A 25,922-nucleotide genomic window follows, 5' to 3' on the forward strand; every position below is an offset into this window, starting at 1 on the left:
AATGATATCAGAGGAAAAATTACAAAGCATTGATATTTCTCATATTAATGAACAGTTTTGTTAAAATAACTATTCTGAAGAACAAGTTTGTCAATTGCTATATAGGTGCATCCTGTGTTTCTCAAACTGATAAATCACTTCTATATTGTAATTTATTTCCTTTGATATACATTATATACAGAATATCTCCAAAGAAAAAACATATATTGGCTCTAGTGGATAACAATTTCCAAAATTCAATTCAGGAGATAACAACTGTTTTAATTCTCTGATTAAACAAACTAACAAATCTGTGAGAAGAACCAGTTACTGACTAACCATTGAAATTATAGGTGAAAAGCATGACTATACTCAGTTAATCCACTAACCTTTTCTAGGGTATTTAGATACAATACACTGTTTCTAACAGTAATTAGAGGTTGCAAGAGCCACAGAAGAAAAAAGAAAGTCCATGTGTGAAGAGTCTAACTAAGAGGCAGGAGAGCATTACACAGAAGCTCAGACTGTCCTTGGCTGTCCTGAGCCAGTCCACCTAGGTTTCAGCTGTGACTGTCATTTCCCAGTCCTGTACACTTGGATAATGTATAAAACCTCCTCTCAATTTTATCAACCACAGAATACAAGTAATAATCTCTAATAGCACAAGATAGTAGTAAAGATAAAAAGAAACTAAATAAACCCTCAACATATTAACTATTATTACTAACTTTTCTGAGTCTCAATTTCCTTATCCATGATAACCCAATAACAAAACCTCCTCTGTGGACCAGCTACGCTGTGAATCGAGAGCAATGATGCCTATTAAGTGCTTTATAAACTATAAAGAACATGTATCCCACAAAAGTGAAACATTTTTAGTACTGTGATTTATCAAATACTCACTATGAATTTTGAATGCCATTTTTTCCCAAAGTTCTACAAACCTGTTCTTGTTTGTTAATTGTCCTCATTAAAAATTTATCTACAGTTGAGTGCACTCAATTTGTACACAGTGTACTCTATTTGTGTACACTCCAAAATGACTACTTTGATAAGCCTTTAGAGGCATTAACTGACTCACAGGAAGTGCCTTTAACCTGGAGATTTGTGCACTGCCTTTGAAAGTTCTTTCTGGGCTCAAGCCAACCATCCTATTATAACACAACTGATCATTGTTTGGATTTAACTCTACCTTGAATCAAGGCATATTATCTTAAACAATAGAACCTGGATAAAACATTATGAGAACTAAGGCCTATAAAACAGGGGCTATTTCAGTTTTCAGTGCCAAGGTGGAAAATATAAATTTATATATAGATAAATCATTACTCTCAAAAAAAATAGTTCACATAAAAACTCTGCTAAAGAACATGCGCAAAGCAGGACTGATCCCTATTCACATATGTGCTATGGCTTTGCAATAGATTGTAAGTTCCAAAGAGTAAGAATAAGACCTCGTAGTTCTCTTCATAAACTACACAGAGTGACGCATTCAAAGTATTCAAATACTAGGTGTTACTGCCATTAACATAGGTTTGAAATAATAAGGAGGAACACTGTTTCTGGAAGACAGAATAGGACCAAGATGCATCAATTTTCTGTATTTTCTAACCCCCATGACTGGCTTCGTTATTCATGTGTTCCGATCTCTTTAATTAAATCTCCACCTTATCCCTTTGCATTAGCACCTAACCTTCCGCAAAGAGTGGTCCACACCCGATATTTCTATTTCTTCATTTCCCACGTGCTGCTGAAGCCACAGCAATTCTGTTTACCTTCACCATTACCCAGCTTCTCGACCTCTTGAGGTGTCTCCCTGCCACTGTCTCCTGTGGGATCAAGTTAGCTGAAGTGTAGTGCAATTTCTTGGAGGGATTTGAGAAAATCAGTAAAGTAAAAAGGATCTTGAAAACCACTGCACAGTGTTCTGCTGTGACAGCAGGGGCAACTGGCAGATAGCGTAAATTGCTCATGAGAGTGGTGTGAGGCTAATGATTTAGGAAAATCATCTTGCATAACTGAATGGAGGAGAAGAGGTACATTTGCTTCACAGCTAGTACTACAAGCAGGTCATGAAAATAATAAATATGACAATTTTTCAAAAATATACTTAGTAAACCAAATGTGTATTTTTGGCAAAACCTGAAGTATATAACCCGAGGTTTGTAAGAAAGCAGATATTTCTAAGCATTGCTCAGAGTTTGGGCATAACATTAATCACAAAAATAAGATCCTAATCGTCTTTACAATAATACAGTTATATTTATAAAAATTTAACCTTATTTCGCAAGACATATCTGTTTAAAGACCCTAGTCATAAACTAATTATGTGCATAAATATATAAATGATATCACACAATAAGTACAGCTTTATTTATTATTTATTTTTAGAGAGAGAGGAAGGGAGAGGAAGAGAGAGATGGAAACATTGATGAGTGAGAACATCAATTGGCCGCCTCCTGCATGCCCCTCACTGGGGATTTGGCCCACAACTTGGGCATGTGCCCTGACTGGGAATCAAACTGGTGACCTCTTGGTGCATGGATTAATGCTCAACCACTGAGCCACACAAGCCGGGCGATAAGTACAGGTTTAAACCATCCAAGAATATCACATCTACATTTCTTCTCTGACTCACCATGCTCAAATGAGGTGAGAATGGCCACCCAGGAAAAAACCACCCAAGAACAGCTATATAACTAAATGACCTCTCTCATGAGCATTGAAATCAATTGAAATTTCTCTCCCCTTATCTCTCAGCCTGTGATACAAATGCCTGGAATAATTTCTCAGCCCCACAAGACAAACAGGTACTCGTCTTATCATTCATCTTTTTACTATCTTGTCCTTCAAAGTTGGCTCCAATCTAATTTTCTCTGTAAATCCTTTCCCTTTGAATCTTCAGTGAGCCTTTTGTAGCACTTTTAAAACCCAACTAAAAGAGCAGAGATTCTTAAAACAGAGTTCCACTTAACCAGTTCACCACTCACCAGATTTATTGACACACTCCATTAAAATACAAACCGTACCTACTGGTACGATAGTTAACCAAACACCCATAGCTACCAGACTTTGCCCCACATATACTTAAACAATTCTGTTCCCACCAGGCTTTTTGTATCTATTTCTTGTTTATTGTAATGAACACTGTTGACTGCCTAACAAGCATCTATTCCTTATTCTTACTTCCTAATTAAACCACAATTTAGTCAGGTATTCATTCCCACTGTCACATGTAATGTGGGCAACACAGCTATAAAAGATTGGCAAAATCATTACAATTTAGAAGGCGTTTGCATTTAGGTCACTTATAGGTACCCCTCACTTTTCCCTCCCATTTGAAGAAGTAATCATTAATCATTTTTTTCCTAAAGAAAATCATTGTAAAACTCCAATAAGCAAACTTATACTCAAAGGAAAGTCTTTAATTTACATGAAAAGTTTGACAAGTAAATATATTTGTATAAGTTTTAAGTTAAAATAAAACAGTTTAAGTAAATGTAACTACGCTACCTTAACTATCTTTTTCTGTTACCTTATCAATACTCCCAATACCATCAGCTAGGAGGATTTCTCATCTAACCCTATGGTACTATATTTTATTGCTCAATTAGCAACTCCTCCATAGTATGCCACTAAACTTTTAAAAAAACAAATGTAGTGATACAGTTATTATTAACTGGGAAGGAGTAAAAGGGAGATTAGATAAAATGGGCATGCCATTTGTACAGCTTTGCCAGAATATAGCAGTTGAACACTCCAGGTCTGTTCCCCACTAATTGATGGGGGAAGGGACCAGACAAAGGCAGTTTAGATGCATGTCCAGTAAGGTGTGGGTGATGTGGGAAGATGCTTAGTTGTCAATCACATGTGGGAACAAGTCAGTGGCCAGAATAGGCGCGGCCACTGCAAGGGAGAGAAATCTGAGGTACATAATCGGAACAAAGTTCTCTCTGCCTGCTGGTGTCTGAATCCTGGCTTGCTGGGCTCTCACGCTCTGCACTCGTCCATGTGGCCCAAAGCCATGTGGACTCTCCACAAGGGACTGATGGACTGAATCTAGCCTGCTGCCTGATGCTACATGAGACCCAGCTCCACCATGGAATGGAAGCTCTGACACTACCTATAGCTCTGCTGAACCCCCGGCTACCCCTCTTCAGGACTGGAATAAGGGAACTGGGACTTTGCAACCCAAGGAATATAACTCCACACAAATGAAGTATGTTACCACATCTCATTCTCCCGTGCAAGTTTTAGAAAATTCATTTTCTAAAGATAATGCCAGAGCCCACTCTTGCTACTTATGGAGAACTGCATCTCTCCTGCAACAACAGTATTTCTAAGTTTGTGTCAAAAGCACATATTGATTGCTTTAAACATGTACAGAACACCTATCATCCTTGGTTCCCTCCTTTCTTATCTCTGAACGTGTGTATAAAATTTGATGTCCACATTTCTTCATGAGTCACCCTCTCCAGGGCTCTTAGCAATCTACATGCTATAGTCATTTCTCTGTTCATTTTATTTTTTAGAATTATTATTATTAGCCCACTCTACAGACTTTGTAAAATTCTAGAATGGAATCCAGATGTCCTCTTTGGCTTTTTTTTTCTCAGGTGCTCCCAATTTTGGCCAATCATCAACTATTATTACATCTTCTTTGCCAAGATAACTCATTATCTCCTCACTAAGTCTAGTGCTAACATTCTATGTCATGACGGTGAGACAGGCCAGTAAGCCAGGACAAACAGATAGGGGAACTGAGACAGACAGTTAAACAACAGTTTGCAGCCACCTAGTAAATCCTATCTTCCCTAAACTAGGGGCACGTAAGAGTAAATGGTTTGTACTTCTCTTCCCCAACCAGAGGATAAACAGCTTAAATCACCCTACTCAGGGAGACAGACAGCAAAAGTCCAAGCACACCTGCGCCTCCCCACCTTCCTCCCCCATGGGCAGGCATCTCCTACACTCTAAGGGACCCCACGAGGCTTGCGACAGGGCAGCAATGGACTGCAGACGTTTGTCCCAGACAAATCCCCTGATCCTGCCCCCAAGGCCCCCTTTCTCTGACTTCTTAGTGAGCCAGATCAGCCTAGGCTCATTTCCCCAGCCCTTTCTTATTTCACTGTCCCCAGCTTTAATAAACGTCCTCTGAAATTCACCTGGACTCGTGCTGTGAAACTTTTCCTGCACGAAGTCAAGAACCCACACACCACTGGCTGGCCCTGGGCAGATGGCTCAGGGCCAGAGCCCCTTTTCAGTAATAATGGTAAGTGTTTTGTAATGAAAATCATAAGAACATCAATAGAATGCGTAATATCTTTTTACCATTTAGAGTCTCTTAAGAATAATTTCAAAAACCAAAGTATTGAATAATGAGGAATTAAATGTGCATATAAGAGGTGTAAAAGCATATCCTGGGAATAGCTAAAAGATTATAATAAGATTATAATATATTTTTACTAGTGAAGCAGCAAAAAATAAAATAAAATTTAAGTATAAAATCTTTGGGGGATATATCTGGCAATGATATCATGTATATGAAACAACATTCTTATATTAAATACACTTAAAATTAAGTAATCTATAAACTGAGATGATATAAAACTAAAATGTGTATTGTACTTACACTATTTCACCTGTTTCTTTAATATAAATGTTCAAAATAAGTAGTGAGTCAAACAGATATGTCTACGTCCTAATCTCTGGTACCTGTGAATATGATCTTATTTGAGAAGAGGGTCTTTACAGATATAATTAAGTTAAAATATTCAGATAAAATCATCCTGGATTTAGGGTGGGCTCTATAAGCAATGACTGGTGTCCTTATAAAAGAAAGAAGAGGAAGATTTGAGACACGGAGAACGCCACATGAAGACAGAGGTAGAGATTGAAATTTAAACAGCTACAAGCCAAGGAACACCAAAAATTGCCAGCAACAACCACAAACTAAGGGAATCAACCAATTTTCCCTCAGAGCTTCCAAAAGGAATCAATCCTGCCACACACTGGTTCTGGACTTCTACTTCCAGAACGGTGAGAAAACCAATTTGTCGTTTTAAGCCACTAAGTCTGTGTTATTTGTTATGACAGTCCTAGGAAACTAACACAATATGTGATTAGTTATTTGCCTTTATATATTTTCATGCATATCCTTCCATTTCCAAAATGGACTTTCTGAACCGTTTTAATAAAAATCTCATGTGTATCTGCTCAGAGAGCTGAACAAAGGAGCCTATAGAAAAAGGTAGAAAAATAAAAATGTTTAGAAAAAAGACTGGACTGAAATCATTGCTATAAAGACCCAATGTGGTATAGTGAAGACCATAGGTCTTAGAGCTAGACTGGCAATTTCTATTCTCAGTTCTAACATTTTTTTAGTTATATGAACTTGGACAAAGTATTTAAGCTCCCTGAGCCACAAGGACCTACCTCATCCATAGAATGAAAGGTAAGAGCACTCCCTCATTATGTAGCTGTGAAACCGAAATGTGATCATTTGTTATAAATTTTGCACATTTCCAGACATATAGTAAACTTTGAATAAGTGTTATCTGTTATTAATTGGAATTAAATATTTACAATAAATTCTCTATATTTATCTTTTGAGCACATACAAATTCCCATTAAACTCCCTGAGAAACTAGCCTGGTCTTTTTTCTCCAGTGACAGTTTCTCTAAGTTTAAAGAACCTCACCCACAAAACCAATATTAACTTAAGTAAGATATTATTAAAAATGTCCCCAGTTAGGAAATAGTCATCACTTATTGCTAACTAAGAACACCATTTACTTCACTAACACAGAAAATGAAGGTTTGTTGCTCCAAGTTATGCTTAATTTTACTCCACCATTTCCCAAGCGACCACCTTCAAAGGCAACACATGCCACCTCTTAGCCTCCACAACCCTATGTTACCCTGATACAGAAAATAATTATGCAAATCTCTGTCCAGTTCTTTTTAGGTTAATCAGTAATGAGTGACACTTGTGCAAAATCCTTTTATAATTAATACTCAACATGTGAATAGTATTTTAGAGTGGAGTCTGCAGTGGAACACTAGAGCATTCATTTCCTAATAAAATCCTAATCTTATAAATGTAACATTTACTCCTTTATTTACGAGTTCCTTTTACAAATAAGGAGACTGAAGCTCAGAGAAGCCTAGCAAATTGCCTAAGTCACAGGGTTATATCAGTCTAATATGTAATGTTTTCTTTCTAATTTTATATTAAAAAAAGAAAATCAAACATATATGAACAGAATATATATATATATATATAAACATCATATACCTATTTATTTAGAAAATTTACTTTCAATTTCTCAAAATTTCCCTAATCACACAACAAATGCACATCTCCAGCTATAAGGCATAATTTAAAATGTACATCGTGTATTAAAACTAAGAAGGCAGGGGACAACCAGAAAGATGTTCCGGAAGGAGAATTTTCATCAAAAGCATTCTGTCTCTAAATGCATCCAGACAAAGAGAAGATCCCTAAGGAATAACACTCAAGGGACCATAAATGAGTCACCAAAAGCTTCCTGACAAAGCATGAAATGAACAGGAAGTCTGAAAATTCACCAGCAAAAGCACAGCCTAATATGCATAAACCTAATGGTTACATCTCACATAAAGACACTTTGAATCAAAAATCTCCTTTTACATTGATATTCAGTCAGCTGCTTTTAAATGTATTATGGCCAATAAGGCCTTTAGAAAAATGGGTACCTCCCTTCCCTCCTATTTGTAACAATGAGCAATTTCCATTAAAGTATACAAGTGAGTCCAGCTGGTGTTGCTCAGTGGTTAGGAAATGACCCACGCACCAAAAGGTCACCGGTTTGATTCCCAGTCAGGGCACATGCCCAGGTTGCCGGCCTGATCCCCAGTGGGGAACATGCAGGAGGCGGCCAATCAATGTTCCCTCTCATTTATGTTTCTATCTCTCTCTCCCTCTCACTTCCCCTCTCTCTAAAATCAGTAAAAGAAGAAAAAATAATAAAATAAAAGTATACAAGTGAAATATTCCCAGTACTCCATCATCATCATTTCTATATACATATATGTTGGAAGAGGAATTTTCTTTGCTAGTAGTCATCATGAAGAGCATTGTATCCAATTGATATGTCAGTGAAAAGAAAACAAATTCAGCTGTAAATATAAGAATAAATGTGAAGAAGTAAAACTGCCAGGAGTTAGTAAAGATTCAGAACTTCAACACAGAGTGGAGGGATAGCTGGAGAGGCAGAAATGGAAAGCCACTTTAGAGAAGTAGCTACATTTTTAACAGCCCTTCTGAGACCAGCCTGGCACAGTAGAGGACAGATGGGGTTGGTGATCATTATAAACATATCTGCACCTTCCTTTTGTGTGGCTATGAAGAGCCACTTAAATTTTAGATGCTCTTTCCCAGATGCAGCACAGGAGACCTGATGAAAAAGGCTGCTTGCATATTGTATTGAAATAATGACTACTAAACAGACACCAAATGTCTCTAAAGATGCATGTATGTTTAGAATTGTGGTTGATAATTAAATACTTGTTTAGCTTTACCGACAATGCTGGCTTTGTGAGGGAGGAAATCCTTTATTAATGATACATTTGGGAGCCTGAAAAGATCTAAGGTTTAGTGGGGAGTTCTAGTTTAGCATCTTTGTACATCTATAGATCCTGCTCTTTAAGTTAATGGAGGCCAATAGGAGGTTTCCTGAGAAAATAATTGAATAATTAGTCTGCTGTCCCATGAGTGCGGAGAATAAGGTAGGCTGCTATGACAGAAACACGTTTACCAATACTAATTTTGTAAATAAAAATATAGGCAATAGGGTTTTGAAATAAGCAGTGTTGACTTCTCCAGGTCACTTTTGGCCGGTAATTAACCCAAGAATTTGGAGTTGGAATGACTCTCATAAATCTAATGCTTCTCAGACACGGGTAGTAAATCTCCCTGACCCTTACTTTCAGGTTTGGGGCACTGACACAGGACCCTTAATTGCAAACAGAAATACACTCCAGTTAATTTAAATAAAAAGAAATGTATAGACAAATATTAGAGACTCGTGGAAATGCCACGAGGGCCGAGAACCAACTATGCCGTCAGAAACGGTGTGAAGTGACAGCAGAGAAATGGTCCAGTGAGCTCAGGCCTGCCACTGTCACCAGGCACTCTCACTGAACACTGCTAAGCAGGGTCTGGGGACCAGATGCTACATTAGAAACTCTGCTATAGCTGTTCCGAGAGATGGGATGTGTCCGCCACCATCATTGCCAGAATAGATTCCATGCCACCTGTTTCTTGTCACTAATTTCCAGTTTAAAGTTTTACCTGTGTGCATCTGACTGACACAGAGCTGCGGTCCTATGCATGTGTCCTTGATGCAAAACAATCTTGAGAAGTAAGTTTCTGGCTTCCATTCTGAGACACTTCTCATAAAAAAAAAGAAAATTTTCCCAAACACATGAAAAGAGGCAAACATGTTGGGGGAAAAGTATCAAAGATGTCAAAGGTGTCAAAGACGTGAGAACCTCATCATGGATTTCCTTGGAGAATCGACCATTTACTCTAAGTCTAGGATCGGGACCTGCCAGCCCCTCTCACCTCCTGCCCCTCTCCTCCAGCCAGACACACTGGTCGTTAGTGGCCTAGAATTCTACCTCCCAAATGTATTCATGGCTGACTCCTGCTCTGCTTTCAAGTTTCAACTTAAATGTTACTTCCTGCCCAGCCAGTGTAGCTCAGTGGCTGAGCATCTACCCCTGCACCAAGAGGTCTGATTCCTGGTCAGGGCACATGCCCAGGTTGTGGGCCAAATCCCCAGTGGGGCCATGCAGGAGGCTGCCAATTGATGTTCTCTCTCATCGATGTCTCTCTCTCTCTCTCTCTCTCTCCTTTCCTCTCTCTAAAATTAACAAAGAAAAAATATTTTTAAAAAAATGTTACTTCCTGAGGGATGACTTCTCAGATCACCCAGCCATGAATATCCTCACCCTACTCCGGCCACATTCTTCCTTGTCATCCTGCTCTGTTTGCTTCATGGCACCTATCACTAATCCAGGCTGAAGTCTCTAAATTTCTTCCTAGCTATTCATGCAAACAGTATTCTTTGTTTTACTTGTTTATTTTCAGCCCCAATCACCATAATGTAAGCTCCATGGGACTATGGATCTTGTCTGTTCTTTTTGTTGCTGTACCTTCTGAACCTAGAACAGTGCCTGGCACACATTAGCCTTTCATATATTTGCTGCATAAACAATGAACCCCTGATGCGATTTACTAGATCTATGTTATAAAGGTAGAGACTGAGAAAAAGAAGTTTGGTGATTTGTGTATGATCACACAGCAAATTAGTGATCAAAGGCCAAGTCCTTCCTGCCTAACTAACCATGTAATCCTAACCAGGTAATTCCATGGAGAGAAAGGTGCAGGCAGGTAGCTGCAGGTACTTCTTTTTTTATCCTCACTCGAGGACATTTTTGCATTTATCTTCAGATAGAGCAGGAGGGAGAGAGGGAGAAGCAGAGAGAGAGAAACGTCGATGTGAGAGAGGCACATTGAGTGGTTGACACCCACAGGGCCCCAACTGGGGCTGGGGACAAACTGCAACTGAGGTACATGCCCTTGGTGGGAACTGAACCCGGGCCTCTCTGGTCCGCAGGCCGATGCTCTAACCTCTGAGCCAAACCGGCCAGGGCTGCAGGTGCTTCTTCAAGAAAAGGCGGCCACAGGGAAGAGCAGAAAGAACACTGCTTAGGAAGAGAGACTGAGCTCTATAATCATACATTTCTGAGTCCAAAGCCATGCCCCCAAATCTAATATTAGCCTCATATGCTTTCTTCAGAGAATTAAATGTGACCATATATGTTTATTATGTTATTTCTATAACACCTGACATGTACAGGTTCTTAACAACTGGCAGCTATAAAAATTATTGTTAGTTTCTGAGTAATGATCCATGTCTGAGTTCATAGTCTCTCAATAATATGCTGAGAGGCACATCTTTGACATAATCGAAATCAGAGTCCTTGTGTATAAGATGAGAACGCTCATTCTTTCATGCAACTAAAACCTACTGGGAACACACTGTATGCCAGACATGTGTTATGCTCAGGTTGCAGTCTCTAAATTTCTTCCTAGCTATTAATGCAAACAGTATTCCAATCTCTTATGGCCATCTCCAAAGATTATTTGGCGCTGTAAACTAAGCAAATATAGATTATTTTCACTTCTTTCATTTATCTCAAAGCATTTATTGAGTCAAACACTTTGCAAAGTAGTGGAGATACAGAAGCCATTGAAAGATAACCCCTGCCTTCAAGGTACTCTTTCATGGGAGAAACAGACAAAAAGAACGAAAGCAACACGGGGACATGCACAGGATGCTGTAGGAGCCCAGAGGAACGGTATCAACCTAGACCCTAAATTAGAAAGGGCTTTATCGAAGAAGCGACTCTGAAAAGAATCCTAACTGAAGAATGAGGAGGAGTTAACCAGAAGTAGAAGAAGGGGTCAGACCTGCCCAGCAGAGGAAAGAGCACCTGCAAAGGCCTGGTGGAGAAATTAAGCATGGCACCTTTAAGAAACTGAAACATCATGGGAGAGTAGAGTCATAATAGCCCCCAGAAAGAGAATTCCAAAACAGGGCCTGTCTGCAACCTCCTTTGAGAGTGCTAATGTTAGAAATGATTAATTTCCTTTAATTACTTTGCTTTTCTCAACAAAAAAAAAGAGAGAGAGAGAGAGAGACAGACAGAGAAAACTGTTCCATTAATTACCATAGTACCTCTCCTGTATGGCACTAATCCTCAATTTGGGTTAGGATTTATCATATTTTTTAAAATATATAAATGTGCATTAAACATTATATTTTCATCAGGGCTCAGTTTCATGTTCTTTTTCAATTCCCTTTATATTAGCAACTTTTCTTACATAATTGTCCTTTTTGTCTTTCTCTGTGCCTGGAATGCCTTCAAGTCACCTTCCTCTGACAAGGTTCTCCAAGCAGCATTTTTCATTTCCTCCCATAAAGCGACAGCACTTTCTACATTGCTTCCATTATAGCTTTTAGCAAATTGCCTTTTAATAAGTTTCTCTCTTGCAAGACCAGGCTTCTGGAGAGAAGGTTTTGATCTTTGTATCCCAAACATTATCTTTTTTTTTTTTTTCCTGATAAACATTTTTAATTTTAGAAGAGCTTTAGATTTACAGAAAAGTTGCAAAAGCTGTACAAATAGTTCCCTTGGGATCTTTTTAAAATTCAGATTCAGATACAGTATGTCCAGGTAAGTCCCAATGGTCTGGATTTCTAACATGCTTCTACCTCATGCAAATGTGGCTGGTCCAGGGACAAATTAGGACAAAGTTCTCAACCTTGGCTGCAACTGGAAATCACCTGGGAAGGTTTTTTGTTTGCTTGTTTGTTCTAAAATGCCAATGCCCGGGCCCACCCCGAGATTCTAATCTAATTCATCTGCCATAAACTCAGGAATCTGTCTTTCCAAAAAAGCTTTTCAGCTGATTTCAACGTGCAGCCAGAATAAAAACCACTTGTCCTCCTACGTTGTCGGCAACACACACCCTAGCAGCTCTCAGTTTCCTTCTCTGTAACACAGAAATAATGACAAGTATCTATTAAGGTGTTATTGGGACTAAGTGAAAGAGTGCAAGTCAGCACCAAATTCAGTACTTATGAAATTCTAGGTACTTGAAAATGTTAATTACAAGTTCTGACAAGCAAAACATGTAAATCTACATTTCTCATCAATATACCTTGGAGAACATTCTTCCTAAGCTGCCTTCCCAGGGTCAGACTGTTCTCAGATCCCCAGCTGTCAGAGGAACACTGAAAAGGACAGCAGTTCAGTGTTAGGGTGGAGTCACTGCAGAAATCACTAGTCTTTGGGGAATGTGGTCTAAGTATGCTTTGATTAATTCAGCAGACTCAGCAGCTGAGCCTGGAGTCCCTGCCTGTGTAGGACAGAAACAGCTTTGTATGGGGACCGTCAGCAGGGTGGCTAGTTGGGTCTAAACTGCTTATTCCAGAACAATAAGTGATCGCATCCAAACTGCAGCTGGTCTTAAGAAGAGACCTCAGAGAATCATCTGGTTTCAAACTGCTGTTCTTGGGCTTGTGGGCAAAGTTCCTAACAACATCGAAAAGTGATGGTATGATCATTAAAATTCAAGCAAGAAAACACTAGTAGATGTAAAACTGCATATCTTCTTCTAACATACAGCCCCTTGTCACACAAAAGTAACTCTTTTTTTTTTTTTTTGTTCAGGTAGAGTGGGAGGGAGAGAGAGGAACAGAGAGAGAGAGAAACATCGATGTGAAAGGAACACATCGAGTGGCTGCCACCCACACAACCGACCAGGGCCGGGGACAAACTGCAACCGAGGTACGCGCCCTTAGCGGGAACCGAACCCGGGTCTCTCAGGACCGCAGGCCGACGCTCTAACCGCTGAGCCAAACCGGCCAGGGCCAAAAGTAACTCTTTTAACAGACACTGGAGGTTAAAGAGTTATCTTTTCTTTATGTTCCTCAATCATTTTTATCTGACTAAAGGAAGGTTAGTAGGTTCTTGGGGTGATTAGAAAAGAATTTACAGATAGAGTTTACAGATAAAGAGATGCCATGCATAATTGCTATTCCCATTGAGTTAGAAAAGAACAGCTACATAGAGAGTTAATCCTGGCTTAACCTAAATCAATCACTAATTATGTAGTAACAGATAAGTATCTTTGCCCAAAATATCATCACCTGCTTGAATAGTCAGACTATTATTGACTCTGAAGACTTAAATTATATTATATCTTTCATGGCTTTTATGTCTATTATCTTATTTCATATCCTTTGAATAATATACTTTCAGAAATAATGAGTGGGCATTTATATAAACATGTATAAATATGAAAATATAGCCATCAAGGTTTACTAGAGAAATGTAAGAAGGCTTTGAAATTTACTTCCATTTCATACTGTACCTTAATTTAAAAATAAAAGCATATGTTACTTTTTGAAATGTACAATAAAGTTGTTTTAAAGATATATGACATCTGTCAGCAGTCTGTGTCTTAGTGTAGGTAAAAGAAAATTACTTTTTCAAATCAACAGACTACATACATTACATTAGTAGCTACACTAAAACATAAAAATCATTTAAGCTCATTTAGTCCTAGAGTCTTACCTTTTATGTAAATTTACCTAAATAAAGTCTTAAAAGCAGAATGGACCATAAAGGTCATGTGGATATCTTACCCTTGTGTGGTAAATATGCATGGAATCTAGCCTCATCCTAAATTATCAGCCATCACTGAATAGCCAACATTTCGTGAAACTTCTCCTTGCTCTCTGACATCCCTCCGGCTCACTGGTGTGAATTTCTAAGTTTCCTAAAAGGTAAGATGTCTTTCACAGTTATCTCTGGATTCATACAGACAACAGAGAAAATAGCATAAATAAAAAAATTATGAATATATAATAAGTATTTTCTAGGCCACAACAAGCTTCTGAGATTTAGAAATGCTTAAATTAAATATAGAGATGGGCGCATGGAAAACAATATCCAGATAGTGAATTCAAATATTTTATTTTCTTCTAAGTATGTCATTTACTTTTTGCTCATTCTAGACCTTGGGAAAGTAGTAATATTCTAAATCATGTTAGAATCCAATCCACCCAGAAACCTTTTACAAAAACCTAGGAGTTATGCCAGACTCCTCCCTCTTAGTTATCCCCACACCAGTCCAATCAGGATTTCCAGTTAATTCCAATCCTTATCAACTCTTGCCTCTTTCTCAGGACCAGAGTAGTCTCTGAAATGGTATCACCCCTCCATCTATCCATCTCCAGCCACCCCTCGATCTACCCATCACACTGCTGCCATGATATAAAACTGATCATTGCATTAACCAATGTCACCCCAATACACTCAATACAAAATTAAATAATAAATACAAAAAGTACAAAATAATACAGCACATAAGATGCTCCAAGACTGGACTACTGCTTACCTCTTGCAATTCCAAATTACCTCTTGCAAGTCTCTCATGGGCAGCCAGCCCTCTCACCATATCAAATTACCTGCAGTTACCCATTTATAATACACTGAATCACACCTCTATAGCTTTCATATGCTTCTCAAGGAAAAATCTCCACCTCTACCACCTCATCTGCTTAGATAAGACTGCTCCTCACTTTTTAAGACACTTCCTTGAACAACTCTTAAGAGAAACCACCTCAGAGCTTCCCAGGGAGAGACAGCCACTCTGTTCTTTACACCACCTTTGCTTCCTCTGACATAGCAGGAATCTGATATATAAGTGTTTCTCCATAGCCTTCGCGAGTGACACAGACCTTCGAACATAAATGTTTGTTGAAAGAACAAATGGATGACTGATGAAATGGCCTTGGAATAAACAATGAGATGACTACGAAGGCTGACCATCATCCTCCCTTTAGAGACTGAAAGAGTCAGTATTTTCTACCAAAGGACCTTCACTCTAATGCGTGCTGAAAGGACGCAGGAACAATAAAAATGTTGTCACACTAGAGAGGTCTCTTTCATCCAGGCAAGTATTCATCTTCTATAAAAATCACCTTTATGACAAGTAGTGAGGGTGATAAATTACTCATTAAAATTTACTATTTTAAAAATAAGAGGAATAAATAATTATTGTGGAAATATTAGAATATAAAGAAGTAAAAGTCTAAGTTGTCCATAACCCAACAAGCAGAAATAATCAACCATTAATAACATGTGGGGATGTTCTCTTAAACTGATTTTTTTATACATAGATTCTATTATACACAAAAATGGAATCATATCATCTAAATTTATAACTGGATTTTTCCATTTCACAATATTCTGTGTTGAGTTATAATAATTATCTACAGTTATAATCACATGAAGTGTGTATTAAAAATGCAGATTGCTGGATTCCATCTCCTGACCTATTGAGAGAGACAACCTTTGGATAGAGAGTCATGGAATATCCATCTTAACCCTGTAAGTGATTCATTAAACTCTGCACAGTCAACTTTGAGAGCCACTAACCACAGATAGTGCTTTTAAATCACTATGGTAAAATGACAGAAAGGGAAGGTTTACAGGTATTTATTTGGGCTGCACATAAGAAGTGTAAGAGCTGTTACAACACGGAATGCGTCGCCGTCCCAGTAGAGGAGTCCCTGGCAGTCTGCAAATAGACTTTGAATAACCGGTCTTAGCATGTGGTGGTCATTCTGTATCAGAAAAGAGGTTGAAAGAGATTGTTTCTAAGGTCTGTCTCAACTGTAAGGTCCTAAGACTCTATAATAAAAGAATGATAAGGCTAAATTATACTTCAGAGTGAAAAAAGAATAGTTACCTGGGAATACAATTATGGAACTGAATGGGGTTTGGGGTGGTGCATGGGGAGGCAGTGGTTTAGAGGTAAGGCCGCTCTCAAAGCTGACAACAACTTTGCACATACTTAATTAAAAATATTTTTTTCTAGAAAAGATAAGCAATGAACTGTTTTTCTAAGGTTTTTAAACTGGTGATCTTGTGGCTCAAAAATGTCTTCTTTGATAGACACTAGCACAGAGCAAACAAAAGCTAAAGGCTCTGGCTGAAACAGTGACAGACTCAGGCATCTCTGGGACCCCTGGCCTATTGTGAGCAGTCTGGAGGGCCATCTGCAGAACTCTGGTGAAACCAGTAATCTAATTTAACTTTTTCCTTTTCAAACAAATAGCTACAGAAGTTAAGTCTAGAGAAGGTAAGCCTACAGAGCACTAAGTGTTGTAAATTCACATGGCTAGTTGATGACAAAATAATTACCCTAGAAATCCACACTTCTCACTACTAATCTAGTGCTTTGAATAATACTATTGCAAACTGCCTTTTATTCAAAATCCTAAAAAGTTAGAGATAAATCACCAAATGCCCAAGTGTTTGAAATTTATACATATAAAGATGCTATACTTGCCCTGGTGGGTTTGGTTCAGTGGTTGGAGCATCAACCTGCGGACCAGAGAGTCTTGGATTTGATTCCAGTCAAGGACAAGTACTTTGCTTTCAATTCAAACCCTGGCCCTGGTTGGGGTCATGCGGGAGGCAACCAGTCAATGTGCCTCTCTCACATCAATGTTTCTCTCTCTCCCTCCCTCCCTCCTTCTCTCCCACTCCATCTGAAAATCAATGAAAAAATATCCTCAGGTGAGGATTAAAAAAAATAAAAGAACCAAAAAGGTGCTATCTTATAAACAAATGGCTTCAAAAATAGTTGCCTTCAGATATGGTCTGGGAAGGATGCAGGAAAATCAGATGGGATAATGCAGAATCTCAGGGGTAATAACAGTAGTGTTACTGTCACTCCCCAGCCCTGAAGGAACAAAAAAGTGGAAAAATACTGGAAATTAGAAGAGTCCATTAGAGAGGGCTGCCTTGAGAGAAAAAGCTAATGACTAGAAGAGCATAACCAGTAAGAAAAGAGCTAAGAGAATAACCTAACCTCACACTTGTCCCTCCCTGAGTTCTCTTTCCAGGGGGCCTATCATATAGTCTATACTCATTTTCCTTCCAAGCCAGAAAGCAGGATGGACAAGGGTAGAAAGGGTCCTGGAGGAGACAATTTGAAGATTCCCAACTCACCACTTCATCCCATTTCTCCCTAGCACCCACACAATACTTGTGGAGTGAATCAATATGATGCAATGGTGACTGCCACTGAATAAGGCTTTTAAACATGCTATATAAACTATACTTCCTTAAGAAGACTCCTTTTACTATAGGTCAGAAGAAGTCAGGAGGGACTAAGAAGGTTGGCATGAGCTTGATATGGTGTAGAAGTCATGAGGGGTCTAACGTGCCTCACATCCCACTTTACAGAACTTAAGGTTGATATCACATTCACCAAGATAGGGAAAATTCAAAGAAAGAAGGTAGGACCACAGGAGGGCATCACATTAAGAGTCTCCCCATTCCGATGCCTTGCGGGTGATTTATGAAGAGTTGATTCATGATGTTTGATGTATATCATGGATGTTTCTGATAAAAGAAACAATGGGAAAAAAAGGCATACATGTTATATTTCAAAGAGAAGGGAGTATAAAATATTTAAATATCTGTCCTACATACTCATATCCACCACGAATAAATCAAGCAAGGTCCCTCATAAAACACTTTAACCCCCTGGCAAGGGTTCATTAAAGCAAAGCTCTTTGAAAAACGTACACTAGCAGAATCTCTGATTCCTTAGTTTTCTCATTTATTTTTCACATTTGGGGACTTAACATTTACAGCAGTAAAAAGAGCATTACTTCTTTACTTAGAGTTTCCAAGACTCCCCAAAGTTGGTGCAATTAGAGGAAAATAATAAAATAAAATAAAATAAAATAAAATAATCAATGGGGCAGAAGAGCTAAAATCTGTTTTACTCATGAAAACTGAGGAATTAGTGTAAGTGGATAATTTATTAACAAGTAACATATTTGTTGATTCTCAACCACCCTTGAAGAAAAGGAAAATAAAAAGTGAGTAGCATAACATATCATTAGAAGAAACAAAATGGAAAATATTATAAGAGATCTTCAGAAAAGGTCTCTCACACCCACTCTTGATTTCATTAAGAGAAGAATCTCATTCACCAATTTTACCTATCTTCGTTTTTCTGAAAGGGGAGATGGTGATAAACAGTGTTGAGAGAAGACAGAGGGGACACAGAGGTGCTATGGTTTGTGAAATGTACTCTAATCCTAACCCTAGAAACAGAACCTTATATCCTCTAGTATCACTTTTACAATCCATTTTGATCTATTACACACCTTTTTACTAGGAAAGAAAATCAGTCATGTTACTATGGTTCACCTCCAATTTAAGTTATAAAAATAATCTCTGAAAGGGATCTGTGGGTTCCTGGAGAAAATCTGTTTGCTGCTGCGACTCCATTTCATATGCTTCCCATTAGGGGTGGATCCAAACTTAGACAATATGGGCAAGGAAGCCGTTTATGAAAATAAATTTCAAAATATCACAAATAATTTTGTCAGTTATCACAAAATGCCTAGGTGTTAAAATAATTACTGGAGATGTTTCTGTATATTTTTTTCTCTTTTTGGTATTTTGTTTTGCTTTAGCCCATACATTTTGCTTGCCTCTTCATATTTCAAAAATTTTATAGTATTTTCTGTGGAAAATAGAAAGATAACTCAGTATTTCCTCTACCGGGGTCAAAGTTTTATTGTTTCTTCTCTACCCACATGTTTTCATGCCAGGTGCTGTAGGGCACAAGAATATCACAGAATGACCTCTGGCCATGTGCTTTTACTTATCACACTGAGTACACAGGCTCAGTAAGCAGTTAGAAGATTCCTCGGAGACATTCCTTTACCAAGACAGAAGAAATAACTTAATTATACACTGACGTAACTTTGAACCGCATATGGCCATGTGAAATTGCCAATGTTCAATCATTTTTGACCTCCAAAAATTACAACTTCATATGGCTCACACTAATATATCCCACTAAGCCCAAAATAAATATACCCCCAACTCAGCATCCCATTAGCCAGATTTAAATCAGGCCATGACCACGCTCACATACTTTGCGCTAGGGGAAATATTACAAAGGGCAGTAACGGTGCAAAAGACTCAATCTCACCTAATAATGTGTGACATCTTTTTTTGTTTGCTTGTTTTAAAATGAGTTTATTAAAATATGTTATTAGGAAGGCAACAACATTTGATTGTTATTTTTTAAAAAGTTCTGTGTCTTCATGCTGTGTAACAAAAGTAATATAAGAGGCTACAGAGTAATAAGATATTTTCTACTGGATTCTCTGATAGGATAGCACAGTGTAGTTATTTCTGGAATGCTAGAAAAAATAAAAGAAAGTCTCTTTTATTCTTCTTTTTTAAAAGTGATGAATAATAACAGAAGATAGCATTAAAAAAAAAAAGCCATTTTTCTATTCATTCTGTAGTATTGGAGCCAGTATTTTTACCATCACAGGCTACAGTTTTTACTTTATCCACTGTAATAAGCTCTGGCATCTCTCTGAATTAAACATTATTCAATACCAAAGTCCACACATTATCGCAGAATCTGTGTATATTGAGAGAGCCCCTAAATATATAGCCTTATCAATGCTGAATTTATAGGCTTATCAAACTAAGTAGAACAAGAAGGGCAAGTTGAGGGTCATCGGTTGAGAATGTATGAGCTGATCGAGGCTTTCCTAAAGACTGTTTCCCAAAGTGATATTTCTATATAACTGATATGCCATGGATCAGGAGGAAGAAACTACTTTTCTTATTCAGTCTTGCATTGAGGTCCTATGGGGAAGGTGCTACCGCTGCAGAGCAGTATGGCCAGTGCATAAAACAACTTAATTTCAAATTTTACACATGATCATGTGGATAAAGCCCAGGGTCTTGGTCAGAGCCTGGGAAAATAAGGAGCCCCGAAAGCTAAGGTCCACCAACGTCACAGTAAATCAACTCTGCAGTGCAGTCCTATCACTGAATGTTTTGTTATCTGAGAAGTCCCAGGAAAACCTATAAGGCACATCAGAAATGCAAACATACTTCTCTTTTTTCCTAAAGAAATAGTGCCCACAGGTCACATAGAAATGATTTCCCAATGTATAGGCACAAGCAAAGAAAACCCTGTCCTTCCATTACTGGATTCAAATAGCCCTGCCCAAAATGATGAAGACGTCTGCGAAACAAAGAGTCCTCTGTTGGCACAGGGCTCTCATGTCCTTATCATTATTCCCTAAGGCATTCATCAATTACATGTTCTGCACACCAGGCATCTTGCCCTCATGTGAGGACTTGTACAACACAGCGCCCTCTGATAAAAATGGTCTCAATGGAAAATGTAAACTTGTGGTATATCTGGAATCTGACACCAGGCTATTTGGTAACTGGCCCTACAGTGAAATAGCTCTCTGGCAATATGCTTTTTAAAAAATTTGACACAAAATGCCACACAGAGAACAGTTCAGTTAGAGCCCTCAATGCATTTTAATAAGAATCATTTATTTATTTGTTTGTTTATTTTATTTATTTATTTTTTCTGATTTTACAGACTAATCTCTCCACTGCAGACTGATTCCTTGTGTAGGCAGCCTGCTTATCTGGAGAATTCTGCTGAGTGAGCAGCCCCATCCAGGACCTGTGCTGAGTCTACACAACGGCCACCATCAGTAGCACAGCTTCTAGGAATAGTGTCATCAGCATGAAACATAGTGTCAGCCCTAATAATTCAAGGAATGCTTGGAAGTTAAAGTCAATGATGGAAACTTATTCCAGGAGGTCATTAACACCTGGCTTCTTTGCAGTCACTGGGAACACATCTTAATTCTCATATTGACACAATAAGGAAGGTATTATTATCTAAAAAAACAAACTATTTTAATCCTGTTTCATTTTCCTCATCTGTAAAACAAAGATAATTTCACTTTGCAAGATTTTGGTAAAAAAAATTTTTTTTTTTTTTTTTAATCCTCACCCGAGGATATTTTTCCATTTTTTGTACAGATAGAGTGGGAGGGAGAGAGAGGAAGGGAGAGAGAGAGAGAAACATCGACATGAAGGGACACATCGAGTGGCTGCCACCCACACGACCCAACCAGGGCCGGGGACAAACTGCAACCGAAGTACGTGCCCTTAGCGGGAACCGAACCCGGGTCTCTCTGTACCGCAGGCCGACGCTCTAACCGCTGAGCCAAACTGGCCAGGGCATTGGTAAAAAAATTAAGGATAACACAGGTAAAATATGAGCATTCAATAACAGATGTATAAACTAATAAAATATCTTTTATTAAAAAACTGTTAAACTCTTCAAGTTTATACAGATTGCTTATATACTGAAATCTTAGCTCTGGAATCAACGTGTATAACATAAAATATAGAAAACTTCAAGCAGCCCATCAGGTGACCAAGGACACTGCCTTGCTGACTCCACAGATTTATGGAATAAGCTAAAAAAACAAAACAGAACAGCTGTGTGGGGTATATCATCATTTCAATCAGTCAGCATGTATTAAAAGCCAACTTTGTAGAGTAGGAAACTGCAAAGAAAGTAATAACACAGTCCTTCTGGAGCTGTATTTTAAGGAGACAGAACATGCATGAGTATTACATTATTCTGTTATTTGGATCAATGCATACAAGAATAATAATGAGGTCAGTGGCCCAACAAAGCCCTAGTCTAAAACTCAGAAATCAAGAATCTATGAGGAATAAGAGATGAGAAACATCTGTACTCAGCATATAATTTTCAGACTAAAATTCGCCTTTAACACAAAAGTAATGACTATGTGCTAAGTGACAAGGTTAGCTCATGGTTCTATCCCAGCCAACGCCACCTGTATGAGGAGTTCACACCACGCCATTCCCTCTGTGGACCACCACCCTTTCCCTTATCACCTGCCCAGTGACTGTTAGCCAAAACACCCAAAAATACCAGGAAAAAGAACATATTCTGGTTCCAGTGGTCTACCCGTTTTCATAGTGGGCCTATAAATTGAATATAAAAAATTGAAGCTAGGATAAAAATTACTAATAATGAAAAAGCAAATTTACTGGAATGCTTTGATTATCATCACCTAAATGAGACTAAAATGTCTTAAATCATGAACATGGATATTCAACAACAAAGAAGATAAGAAAGATTTCCAAAACAGAAATAAACAAAAGAACCCTAACTTTCAAATGGTTTAGAAGAAAATGTATATACACATATATAATATATAAACATGTTACACACACACACAAACAAATGCACATTGAGAGAGCGAATGATAATATAAATGAGATATTATCAATAGGTTAATGAAAGTAAAGGGTATCCCTTCAGCTATTCTTGCAAATTTATTGTAGGTTTAAAATTATTTCCAAATAGTTATAAACAGAAAGCTAGCAAAATATACTTAAAAATAAAATAAAATAAAAGTGAGCCCAGGTCAGTTTGGCTCTGCTGTTAGAGCATCAGCCTAAGGACCAAAGGGCCATGGGTTCGATTGCCAGTCAAGGGCATGTACCTGGGGTTGCAGTTTCATCCTCAGTCCTGGTCGGGGTCCTGAGGGAGGCAACCAATCCATGTATCTCTCTCACATCAATGTTTCTCTCTCTCTCTCTCTCTCTCTCTCTCTCTCTCTCCCCCCTTGCACTCTATCTTTTGGATTAACCAAAAAACTTTTAAAAATAATAAAATAAAATGAAAGTAATATTTCAAGATATTTATTTCTTTCTCTTAAAATTCAAGGAAGATTACTAATAATACTATCGTTATCTACAGGAGCATTTAAAATATTTGCCCTGGCTGGTTTGGCTCAATGGTTAGAGCGTTGGCCTGCGGTCCAGAGAGACCTGGGTTTGGTTCCCACTAAGGGCACATATCTCGGTTGCAGTTTGTCCCCAGTCCTGTTTGGGTCGTGCGGGAGGCAGCCACTCAATGTGTCCCTTTCACATTGATGTTTCTCTCTCTCTTCCTCTCTCTCCCTCCCATGCTATCTTTACAAAAAATGGAAAAAATATCCTCGGATGAGGATAAAAAAAATTTTTTAATTTATAAAGTTACAGTCAGGCCTAGCCAGGTAGCTCAGCTGGTTAGAGCATCATTCCAATACACCAAGTTTGTGGGTTCAATCCCTGGTCAGGGCACATTCAAGAATCAAGCAATGATTGCATAAATAAGTAGACCAACAAATCGATGTTTCTCTCTCTCTTGCTAAAATCAATTTTTAAAAAGTTACAGTCATTGATGAAAACGAGTTGAAAACAGAAAACATACTTCTTACATAATTCTCCTATGTTATAAATATAAATCTGACAGAAACAACTAAGACAATCAAACTTAAAATAATTCTATTTGACCAGACATAACATGAGTTTAAACAAGGTATGAAGTAACAACAGTCATACTCAAATATTTGGTTTTCCTTTTAACATTTAAATTGTATTCAAAGCTTCCAGTCTGAAATATAATCAGGAATTTTACCGCATTCTCTAAGGAGTACACCAACTACAACTATGGCCTCATATTTCTGGCAAATTTGTAATGCCCCAGATTCTCCTAAATTAGAGAATATCAGCACCATTCAGTATGACCTACTTTAAGGATATACAAACACATGTCACTGCACTGATTTTTGGAATATATGTATATTAATAAAAGTTTCAGTATGTGATAGCTTCATTTACCATGAACACACTTGTGATTGATTCCAATAGATTAGAAAGAAGATGATGCTTAAAGGAAATCAATTTTTGAACTGGTTAAACTGAGGTAAAAACTTAAAGATTTCTAAGTTGTTATATTCAGTGTCTTAAAAGTTCTGGTTAAAACAGACATCTAAAGAGGGAGAAAAATTCTCAGGTATCATTTAAAAGGAGGCTTTTTTGGCCCGGCCCATCTGGCTCAGTGGTTGAGCATCGACCCATGCACCAACAGGTCGTGGGTCCGATTCCCAGTCAGGGCACACGCCCAGGTTGTAGGCCAAATCCCCAGTTGAGGGCATGCAGGAGGTGGCCAACTAATGTTCTCTCTCATCGATGTTTCTATTTCTCTCTCCCTCTCCCTTCTTCTCTCTCCAAAATCAATAAAGAAAAAATATTAAAATATATATATATATTTTAAAAAGGAGACTTTTTTGAATATTATTCTTTTTGAGGAAAGAGCACAGAAAAGTTTGCTGGCATTTTTATATGTTCAGTAAGCAATTACTGTTTCAGGTTTAGTTTCAGAATGTTCCCTGAAAAATGATTCAAGGACATCAGAGACTGTTCAACAAATCTAATTAATAGCACTGACCGTCATTTATTCATTTAGTCCTGAGTAAATACTAAAAAGTGCTCAGAGTAATCACAGACACCTCTGTGATACATGAGCAGCATAAGGGTCCAGACGTCTTTAGAGATTAGGATGTCTTATTTAAATCTCTTTCCCTATTTTTGTCATTAGCCCTTTGAAGTAAGTTTAAAACAAATATACCTGGTCCATAGTAATTTCCCCCTTAAAAATTAGAAACTGAGCTCGGCCAGCGTGGCTCAGTGGTTGAGCATCAACCCATGCACCAACAGACCGTGGGTTCAATTCCCAGTCAGGGCACATGCCCAGGTTGTGGTCCCAATCCCCAGTGGGGGGCTGCAGGCGGCAGACAGTCGATGTACTCTTTCATCGATGTTTCTATCTCTCTCTCCTTTTCCCTTCCTCTCTCCTTAAAAAAAAAAAAAAATCAATAAAGAAAAAAAAGGTTTCTTTTAAAGTTAAAAAAAAAATTAGAAATTGACATTGGGAACCACAAGTAACCACAGTCAGTTCCAAAGGCTAGTGGCACTGAGTACATTTAATGACTACATACAGACTTGAAAAAAAATAGAAGAAGTAATGACGGTAAAAGACAAATTCTCCTTCCCCAGCTTGGGCGCGAGCACACACACACACACACACACACACACAAGCAATCTTCAGCTATCCCCTCAATGGTGCATTTTCATTCAATTCCCATACACAAACCCCTTAACGGTGCACTTTATTGGAGAAGAAAATAATTTCCCTGTGGGTGGCAAAAAAATTGAGATTCTTTAGGTTATTGTTTGGATAAATATTAAAATAACAGTCCTTCATAAATAAGTGGGTATTCATCCTTCAAACATGTATTTGTTGCCAACTGGGACTTTGTGTGCACGCAAGGAAGACCCTAGGAAGTAAAAGAATATACACCACAGCACAGTCCCTGCTCGGGGCAGTTACACAGAGAACAGATCAGAAACCAGATATGCCTGCCTCTGAAACCCATGCCTTTCTGCTATACTGAGATTGCATCTAGCCATAAAGGAAAAAAAAAAAAATACAATGGCAGTTCAAGGAGAAGAGAGACAGTGCATCCTGTTTGTGGAGGGTACGAGAGAACCCAACAAGCCTAAGGTAAGAGGTAAAATGT

General features: G+C 38.2%; 1 protein-coding gene and 1 pseudogene across 4 annotated transcripts in view; both read right to left on the reverse strand.

Moving 5' to 3' along the window:
- GULP1 (GULP PTB domain containing engulfment adaptor 1) overlaps positions 1–25,922 on the reverse strand; it is a 243,465-nt gene that overhangs the window by 191,253 nt on the left and 26,290 nt on the right. The window lies entirely within an intron of this gene.
- LOC118625777 lies at positions 19,942–20,255 on the reverse strand (annotated as a pseudogene).

Source organism: Molossus molossus, unplaced genomic scaffold (assembly GCF_014108415.1).
Source record: "Molossus molossus isolate mMolMol1 unplaced genomic scaffold, mMolMol1.p scaffold_m16_p_11, whole genome shotgun sequence".
In the NCBI taxonomy this organism is placed as follows: Eukaryota; Metazoa; Chordata; class Mammalia; order Chiroptera; family Molossidae; genus Molossus; species Molossus molossus.